The 10,459-nt window shown below is 37.6% G+C and overlaps 1 pseudogene; it reads right to left on the bottom strand.

The window, feature by feature from the left end:
• Window positions 1-3,014: 3,014 nt before the first annotated feature.
• Window positions 3,015-3,141, bottom strand: LOC116748178 (annotated as a pseudogene).
• Between the last annotated feature and the right edge of the window lie 7,318 nt (window positions 3,142-10,459).

The following is a 10,459-nucleotide window of genomic DNA, read 5'->3' as shown; positions in this document are numbered from 1 at the left end:
ATACCAGTGCCAAATCATACTAAACTTTATATTTCACCAAATTAGGTGATTGCAAACGTATGTGTGTCACATGGTTTAGCTTGCCAATTCTTTGATCAGGCAAGCAGGAGGTTTTGCCACTTTGGACTCTACCTGAATTCTGAAGGGAAGATGGCTAGTATGCTGAGGAGTACATTGAGGTTAATCTGAAATGCAAGGTCAAGATAGAGGAAATAACGCTGGCTTCATCAAAACCACCACTACCTGCACATTTTCAGACTTCATTTTCTGTTGACAATCTGCTTCTCTAATTCTTTTTCCTCCCAGCTTAAGATTCTTACCTGTCTTAACTTCAATTTGGGAATGTGCATCTAATATCCTTACTTCCTGCTTACTATACCTTGATTTCTAAATTTTCTTTTCAATAACCTGGCATTTTGGTCCAGTTTCTGATTACACTTTTTGCTTTGTGGTTTGATCTTGGTGTTCTTTATCCTGCACTAGATAAATGTGATTATGATGACTCTGCCATAGTGGCTTGGCAGAAGAATCTTATTGAGTTGCTGTTGTTTCAGCATGATCTCTTGATGCTAACTGATGGTTATTAAGTAAAAAGTACATTGACCCCAGCTTGTTCAGGGAGAAGGTTGAATCTCTTTACAGTTGCAAACTCTAAAGTCATCTTCAACAATGTGGAAATGCTGCCTGTTAGCACTCTACTTTATCCCATTTACTTAAACACATACCATTACAATATGAGAGAAAAACATTTGGGGTTGCGTGTTTTACTTAGTTATATAATTGACGAAGTCAGCAACAAATGTTAGGCAAATATAACAAAAGGGAATTGTAGGAAATTTTTTATTGAATAATCTTAAAATGGTTAGAGATTTATCCATTTTTTGAATAGGTATGGACTGTAGTTCAAGTAAATTGATAACATTTTGAATTTCCTTCTAGCATTCTGGTTCTATTGTCCTATTTGTTTTGTCAATAGAAATAGTCTAGTGTATATAGTCTAGTGCCAATGCTGTCCATTTTGGTACAACATAAGCATTATGATTCATTACAAATGGAAGGTGTGTAGAAAAACAAAATCAATGAAAAAACATTCAAGCAGATCTTTTTGCTTACAGCAAGGTAAACAACCATTATTACAAAGAGCAAAGTATTTGTACCTAAGAGATTCATACAACAAATCATAGCCAGAGTAAACTTTGAATTTTTATGGAAAATCATATAAAGCACTCTCTCTATCTTCCACAGAGATAGAAAAAGTAATATGACTTTTTGAAATACAGAGTTTCCAAGATAACTATCTGACAAAAGTGTCAAAGACAGCTTCCTGATTATTTTTAACTTAGTCATCTTGGTTTTTTCTTTATCTGTTTTCAAAGATAAAATGTCTCATAAGTGAACTTCAATTTTATATGTGTACATAAAATTATGTGTATATGGATGAAAAGTTCAATGGCAAGTGACTGTGTCATATTCATCTGTATTTTTATATTATACCAAATATATGACTCAATAAATATGTGTTGAATAAATAAATGATCACCCAGCTGATAAGAAATAAAAGAAAATCATAATCAAGTAATTGATGAACTACCACATCTTCATTGCCATAGGTACACTGGCATATATAAAAATACCATTTGGTAATGTTACCACCACAAAGAAATTTTCCTAGTCAGAAGGACGCTTTTTGCAGATGAGAAACTTCTACTTACCTCTGTACATCACCAGCATAATTTCCCTGCATTTATAGTTAGTCCTAATTTTTTAAGAGTAGTCCTCAATGACACAATATATTTCTTTCAGCCCCCACTTGACTCTACTCATTCCTTACTTTTAATTGCCCTGCTTCACCTCATTCTAACATAGCTATTGCTATACTGCAGCTATTGAAGCCTATGAAGTTTTGCAGCCACTGAAACTGAGGAAGTTTTGTTGGGATAAGAATTGTTTTGATGTCCAGTTATGTTTCAGAAATGCATTCCTAGAGATTAAAGCCTGTTGCGTTATATTTCAATGGGATTTTTCTTTCTTAAATTAGTAGCTTGTAGTTGTATCATTGCCTTTCCAAACAGGCCTTTATCTAGTTCCCCTTAATACTTCATGTGAACCCCAGTTCCTTTGTTCGCTTCCTGTTTCCAGATTCTGTATATCCATGGGAGATACTTTTCTGTTTTTCTCTAGTGTACCTGTGCAAACCCTAACACTGACCAGCTGGCCACTTTTCCTATCCCTTGGCAATCTCTGCCAATAATTCTCCACTCCATTTTCTTCTACTGATTCTTCTTCTTCCACAAAGGACACAGGATGGACTGTTATAAATGAATTGTGTCAGGACTTCTTTTCTCTCACCTGAAAGCAAAGGACTGATCTTTCAAACTCAAAAATTTATAAGACTGTGATTACCTCAATCATCCTTTCGGTCTCTGTGAGAGTTGAAAACTGTCATATTTCTCAGGAAAACTGCAAAAGGAATGACAAAATGAAGGTTACTAGGAGATGTGAATGACTGCTTTTTCAACTCTCATGCTTCAGGAGCTTTTATCTTGAGCCTAAAAGCCATAAAGACAAAGAGTATAATAACTGCACATAAAATGAAAGACATTAAAGCCAGGTTGAATTGTAGCTTCTAGTTCCCTACGACCTTAGTTATGCAACAACACTTGATGTGACTGGGCTTTGTGAGCCAGAAATTAAGACGAATGTCCTGTCAAAGTGTTAGAATATTTGAAATTGTAACTCTCTCTGAAAATCTAAGTCCATGAAAAATATAGGATAGGTATTATTTTCTCCATCTGTCAGATGAGAAAATGGCATCCTAGAAAGATTTAGTGGAGGAAGCCTAGGAAAAACAGATCCCAGGTGATAGAGTCCACATGACCTTTCTCCAAGACTAGTGTTCTTTCAACTATGTGTTCAGTCTCTACCTCCTCTGAACAGGCCTTGAAAACCACATAGCTAATGAACTTCCAAATCACATCTCTCCTTCAAATATTCATTAAAATTTCTAAACCAAAATGCATAATTATATTATAAAAATAATTAACATTATGTGGGAAAAATCATTACTCTAAACATTTCAATCAGCAATAATTGTGCCTCAGATAAACTTCATGAGCTGTGATATTGCCACTGCACAAAGATATATTAAAAGTTTATTCAGAAAAAAAAGTTGATGTACAAACCACTTGAATCAGAAAAAAAATGTGAATGGACGTTTTAATATAGCAGTTTATTATTTTCATCACTTTTGTACAACCTTTGATGACCTGAATTAACTGAATTAACTGTGTAGCTTCCAACTTTTAAGAAATCTGGCTTGCCTAGTTTCACTTGATGAAATTTCTTGTGCCATGACAAACATCTCTACTAACCTTCTTCTGACATTTGAAGAAACACATTCTGACTATGTACAAAAAAGCAACTGTAATACAATATAATCCTTGAAAATTACCTTGTTACCTAGACAAGAGGGTGAACAGTCACATTATTAAATTAAAAAAAAAAAAAGGATGGCGTGTTCTTGAGTAGAAGCAGTGCTAATCAATCCAACATGTTTAACACGACTGAACTTCTAAGAGTTGACAGGGACTCAAATGGTCAACAAATCCTGCTGATGGTAATTTATTAATACTTTGAGCATGTGTATGTCTTTTCTGCAATTTGTCTCTGATGGTCCAGCAGTACACTCATGCTCAGTCTCCTTTGGGACAGTCACAGATGTCTCCAAGGTAGCTGTACTGGAGTCTAGAGTGTCACTTATGGTTTCAGTTTTTCACCAGTGAGAACGATGTTGGCTGTGAGTTTGTCATATATGACCTTTATTATGTTGAGGAAAGTTCCTTCTATGCCTACTTTATGGAAGGTTTTTATCATAAATGGGTGTGGAATTTTGTCAAAAGCTTTCCCTGCATCTATTGAGATGAGCATATCATTTTCTCCTTCAATTTTTTAATATGGGGTATCACATTGATTGATTTGTGTACACTGTAGAATCCTTGCATTCCTGGGATAAACCTCACTTGGTCATGGTGTATGATCCTTTTTAATGTGCTGTTGGATTCTGTTTGCTAGTATTTTGTTGAGGATTTTGCATCTACATTCATCAGCGATATTGGCCTGTAGCTTTTCTTTGTGACATCTTTGTATGGTTTTGGTATCAGTGTGATGGTGGCCTCGTTAAATAAGTTTCGGAGTGTTCCTCCCTCTGCTATATTTTGGAAGAGATTGAGAAGGATAGGTGTTAGCTCTTCTCTAAATGTTTGGTAGAATTTGCCTGTGAAGCCATCTGGTCCTGGGCTTTTGTTTGTTGGAAGATTTTTATCACAGTTTCAATTTCAGTGCTTGTGATTGGTCTCTTCATATTTTCGATTTCTTCCTGGTTCAGTCTTGGAAGGTTGTGCATTTCTAAGAATTTGTCCATTTCTTCCAGGTTGTCCGGTTTACTGGTATATAGTTGCTTGTAGTAATCTCTCATGATCATTTTTATTTCTCCAGTGTCAGTTGTTACTTCTCCTATTTCATTTCTAATTCTATTGATTTGAGTGTTCTCCCTTTTTTTCATGATGAGTCTGGCTAATGGTTTATCAATTTTGTTTATCTTCTCAATGAACCAGCTTTTAGTTTTATTGATCTTTGCTGTCGTTTCCTTCATTTCTTTTTCATTTATTTCTGATCTGATCTATATGATTTATTTCCTCCTGCTAACTTTGGGGATTTTTGTTCTTCTTTCTCTAATTGCTTTAGATGTAAGGTGAGGTTGTTTATTTGAGATGTTTCTTGTTTCTTAAGGTAGGATTGTATTGCTATAAACTTCCATCTTAGAACTGCTTTTGCTGCATCCCATAGGATTTGGGTCATCTTGCTTTCATTGTCATTTGTTTCTAGGTATTTTTTTATTTCCTCTCTGATTTCTTCACTGATCTCTTGGTTATTAAGTACTGTGTTGTTTAGCCTCCATGTGTTTGTATTTTTTACAGATTTTTTCCTGTAATTGATATCTAGTCTCATAGCGTTGCGGTCGGAAAAGATACTTGATATGATTTCAAATTTCTTAAATTTACCAAGGCTTGATTTGTGAACCAAGATATGATCTATCCTGGAGAATGTTCCATGAGCACCTGAGAAGAATGTGTATTCTGTTGTTTTCGGATGGAATGTCCTATAAATATCAATTAAGTCCATCTTGTTTAATGTATCATTTAAAGCTTGTGTTTCCTTATTTATTTTCATTTTGGATGATCTGTCCATTGGTTGGATTATCTGTCCATTGGTGAAAGTGGGGTATTAAAGTCCCCTACTATGATTGTGTTACTGTTGATTTCCCCTTTTATGGCTGTTAGTATTTGCCTTATGTTTTAAGGTGCTCCTATGTTGGGTGCATAAATATTTACAATTGTTATATCTTCTTCTTGGATCGATCCCTTGATCATTATGTAATGTCCTTCTTTGTCTCTTGTAATAGTCTTGGTTTCAAAGTGTATTTTGTCTGATATGAGAATTTCTACTCCAGCTTTCTTCTGGTTTCAATTAGCATGGAATATCATTTTCCATGCCCTCCCTTTTAGTCTGCATATGTCCCTAGGTCTGAAGTGGGTCTCTTGTAGACAGCATATATATGGATCTTGTTTTTGTATCCATTAAGCCAGGCTACATCTTTTGGTTGGAGCATGCAATCCATTTACATTTAAGATAATTATCGATATGTATGTTCCTATCACCATTTTCTTAATTGTCTTGGGTTTGTTATTGTAGGTCTTGTCCTTCTCTTGTACTTCCTGCATAGAGAAGTTCCTTTAGCATTTGTTGCAAAGCTGGTTTGGTGGTGCTGAAGTCTCTTAGCTTTTGCTTTTCTGTAAAGGTTTTAATTTCTCCATGAAATCTGAATGAGATCCTTGCTGGGTAGAGTAATCTTGGTTGTAGGTTTTTCTCCTTCATCACTTTAAATATGTCCTGCCACTCCCTTCTGGCTTGCAGAGTTTCTGATGAAAGATCAGCTGTTAACCTTATGGGGATTCCCTTGTGTGTTACTTCTTGTTTTTCCCTTGCTGCTTTTAATATATGTTCTTTGTATTTAATTTTTGATAGTTTGATTAATATGTGTCCTGGCGTGTTTCTCCTTGGATTTATCTTCTATGGGACTCTCTGTGTTTCCTGGACTTGATTAACTATTTCCTTTCCCATATTAGGGAAGTTTTCAACTATAATCTTTTCAAATATTTTCTCAGTTCTTTTCTTTTTCTCTTCTTCTTCTGGGACCCTTATATTTCGGATGTTGCTGCATTTAATGTTGTTCCAGAAGTCTCTGAGACTGTCCTCAATTCTTTTCATTCTTTTTTTCTTTATTCTGTTCTGTAGTAGTTATTTCCACTGTTTTGTCTTCCAGGTCCAGTATCCGCTCTTGTGCCTCAGTTATTCTGCTACTGATCCCTTCTAGAGAATTTTTCATTTCATTTATTTTGTTGTTCATCACTGTTTGTTTGCTCTTTAGTTCTTCTAACTACTTGTTAAACGTTTCTTGTATTTTCTCCATTCTATTTCCAAGATTTAAGATCATCTTTACTATAATTATTCTGAATTCTTTTTCAGGTAGTCTGCCTATTTCCTAATTTTTTAGGTCTGATGGGTTTTTGCCTTGCTCCTTCATCTGCTGTGTGTTTCTCTGTCTTTTCATTTTGCTTAACTTACTGTGTTTGCAGTCTCCTTTTCGCGGGCTGCAGGTGTGTAGTTCCCACTGTTTTTGGTGTCTGTCCCCAGTGGCTAAGCATGGTTCAGTGGGTTGTGTAGGCTTCCTGGTGGAGGGGACTCGTGTCTGTGTTCTGGGGGGTGAGGCTGGATCTTGTCTTTCTCATAGGCAGGTCTATGTCTGGTTGTGTGTTTTGCAGTGTCTGTGGCCTTATTATGTTTTTAGGCAGCCTCTGTGCTAATGGATGGGGTTGTGTTCCTGTCTTGCTAGTGGTCTGGTATAGGGTGTCCAGCATTGTAGCTTGCTGGTTCTTGAGTGGGGCTGTGTCTTGGTGTTGAGATGGCGATCTCTTGGAGACTTTCACCATTCAATATTATGTGGAGCTGGGAGGTTTCTTATGGACCTGTGTCGTGAACTTGGCTCTCCCACCTCAGAAGCACAGTCCTGATGTATGACTGGAACACCAAGAGCCTGTCATTCACACGGGTCAGAATACAAGGGAGAAAAAAAAAAAGAAAGCAAGAAAGAAGATAAAATAAAATAAAATAAAGTTATTAAAATAAAAAGTAAAACATAATTGTTAAAAAAAATTTTAGTAATAAAATAAAAAAAAGAAAGAAGAGAGCAACAAAACCAAAAAACAAATCCACCAATGATAACAAGTGCTAAAACTATACCAAACTAAACTAAACAAAACAAAACAAAAATGGACAGACAGAACCCTGGGAAAAATGGTGAAAGCAAAGCTATACAGAAAAAAATCACACACAGAAGCATACACATACACACTCACAAAAAGAGAAAAAGGAAAAAATATATATATATATTGTTGCTCTCAAAGTCCACCTCCTCAATTTGGGATGATTGGTTTTCTATTCAGGTATTCCACAGATGCAGGGTACATCAAGTTGATTGTGGAGATTTAATCCACTGCTCCTGAGGCTGCTGAGACAAATTTCCCTTTCTCTTCTTTGTTTGCACAGCTCCTGGGGTTCAGACTTGGATATGGCCCTGCCTCTGCGTGTAGGTTGCCTGAGGGCATGTGTTCTTCACTCAGAGAGGAGGAGGTTAAAGGAGCTTCTTGGTTGCTGCAGTAGCAGCCTTAGCGTCTCATGCCCGTCTCTGCCCGTCTCTGGGGGCCACGCTGATAGCCACGGCTTGCACCCATCTCTGGAGCTCCTTTAAGCAGTGCTCTTAATCCCCTCTCCTCGTTTACCAGGAAACAAAGAGGCAAGAAAAAGTCTCTTGCCTCTTCGGCAGCTGCAGACCTTTTCCAGGACCCACTTTCAGCTAGCTGTGGCACACTAGCCCCCTTCAGGCTGTGTCCATGCAGCTAACCCCAGTCCTCTCCCTGGGATCTGACCTCTGAAGCCTGAGCCTCAGCTCCCAGCCCCCGCCCACCCTGACGGGTGAGCAGACAAGACTCTCAGGCTGGTGAGTGCTGGTTGGCACCAATCCTCTGTGCTGGAATCTCTCCACTTTGCCCTCCACACCCCTGTTGCTGCACTCTCCATCATGTCTCCGAAGCTTCCCCCGTCCGCCACCTGCAGTCTCCACCTGCGAAAGAGCTTCCTAGTGTGTGGAAATCTTTCCTCCTTCACAGCTCCCTCCCACTGGTGCAGGTCCCATCCCTATTCTTTTGTCTCTGTTTTTTCTTTTTCCCTACCCAGGTACATGGGGAGTTTCTTGACTTTGGGGAGTTCTGAGGTCTTCTGCCAGTGTTCAGTAGGTGTTCTGTAGGAGTTGTTCCACATGTAGACATATTTCTGATGTATTTGTGGGGAGGAAGGTGATCTCCACATCTTACTCTTCTGCCATCTTGAAGCTCCTACTCTCATAAATTCTTATACCTTAAATATGAGAATCTGGCATGTAAAATAAGTAAACATTTGAGTTATGTGTGTGTGTTGTGTGTGTGTGTATGTGCGTGTGTGTTTGTGCATGTGTACATGTGTACAAAGATGGGTGGCTGGGCCAGATTAAAAAAATCATAAGGTCTCCATTTTCAAGGAAGAAATATTTTTGGAGTGTGAAAATATGCCACATGAAATAATTAGTGATACACATTTGAGTAGTTCACTAGTGATAAAGAAGTCCATATGGGGTAGGGTCAACTGAATCTTGAGTGACAGGTAAGATGTGAATAAACAGAGAGGCAGAAATTAGCACTGTATGTTCAGTAGACAATGCGATCTCTGCTAGTTTTCTCCTAAAGTTTTGCAAACAATTTAGTTTTGCAAACTAAAACAAAAGACAGGTATTTATTCATTTACAAATGTTAAATTAAAAATAAAAGAATAACAGATTTGTTTCATAGACACACTGATAATTAGCTATAAGGAGCTTCTTAGGAAAAAATTGCAATCTGTTTTTTCTCTTTGTAGGATGATTAATTCAAGCTCTGCCATCCTGTTGCCTCTCACAGTGAGAAAAGAGATATGATTCCACTCACATCACAAAATTCTACTTTGGAGGACACAGCTGGCATTTGTGACTAAATTCTTGAGAGTAGTTATAGCTGAATCTCATTCAAAATTCACTGTAATGGCAAAGCTCTGACATCAATTTAGAAAGTTGGAATTTTTGTTTGTTTGTTTGTCTGTTTCTTTGGCATTACGTGAGCCTCTCACTGTTGTGGCCTCTCACTTTGCGGAGCACAGGCTCCAGATGCGCAGGCTCAGCGGCCATGGTTCACGGGCCCAGCCACTCCGCAGCATGTGAGATCTTCCTGGACCGGGGCACGAACCTGTGTCCCCTGCATCGACAGGTGGACTCTCAACAACTGCACCACCAGGGAAGCCCAGAAAGTTGGAATTTTAACAAAACTTTTAATGCATTTAACCATAATTTTGGAGTTATGTGAAGATTATGAATAATTCACTTAGCATACTGCACTTTATTCACTATCTAGGAAATAAATTAAAATATATGAGGCTGGGCTTGAGAGTAGGTCTGCCTAGTGTAATCCTTGGGTTTACACCATATGTGGTTTTTACAGATGCCACAGACTTCACAAGTTAGAGAAACAATAAATAATAAATTTAATATATTTATAAATTCAAATAAATTTAATAAATCCCTTATTAAAATATATTGGATTTACACTTACACTCTAGAAAACTGCCAAAAGCCATGATTCCTACCTTAAAAATGGGGAAAAAGCAAGTAAGCTCTGAAATCGTAACTTTGAAATTCATTAGAGAGCTGAGAATACAAATAAAACTGAACTCAATAATCTTCAAAAAGTGATAAGTACTTCCAAGTAGAGAAAAAAAAACATAGCTACTTTTATCCTTAGCAGGCAGGAGAAGGCAAACAGATTCAGACATAGACTGGTAAGGAGAATTCAGCAAGAGTTTTAAAAAATTTTAATGGCAAAACACAGGCAGACTGATAGATCAGCATGTCTTACAAGTAGCAACATACCCACCCACCAACTCTTTGCCATAGGCCTTCACTGATAGCAAGGAAAAAGTATGCTAAAGGCAGGGGCAAGGCCAGGTTGTTGAGATAAACTTTGCTGGTACACTCTGGTCTTCATAGAGTGCACTGTACTGGCTGCCTGAAAGCTGACAGCAGATCAGCTAGAATGAGATCCCCTATAGTGCTGAATGCAAGGGAGAGTACTGTAAAGAAAAGAGAACTTCCCATTGACCCAAAATACTGTCAGCAAAGCTGTAAAGCATTAAGAGAACACAAGAGTCACACCATTACTCAGATTTCCAGCAATTCTGTGGAGAAAAACATAGCCCCAGCCCGAAAACAATTAAATCCACT

This window comes from Phocoena sinus, chromosome X (assembly GCF_008692025.1).
Source record: "Phocoena sinus isolate mPhoSin1 chromosome X, mPhoSin1.pri, whole genome shotgun sequence".
Taxonomy (NCBI): domain Eukaryota; kingdom Metazoa; phylum Chordata; class Mammalia; order Artiodactyla; family Phocoenidae; genus Phocoena; species Phocoena sinus.
The sequence above is the reverse complement of the archived record's forward strand: the minus strand, read 5'-3'. Positions and strand labels throughout refer to the sequence as shown.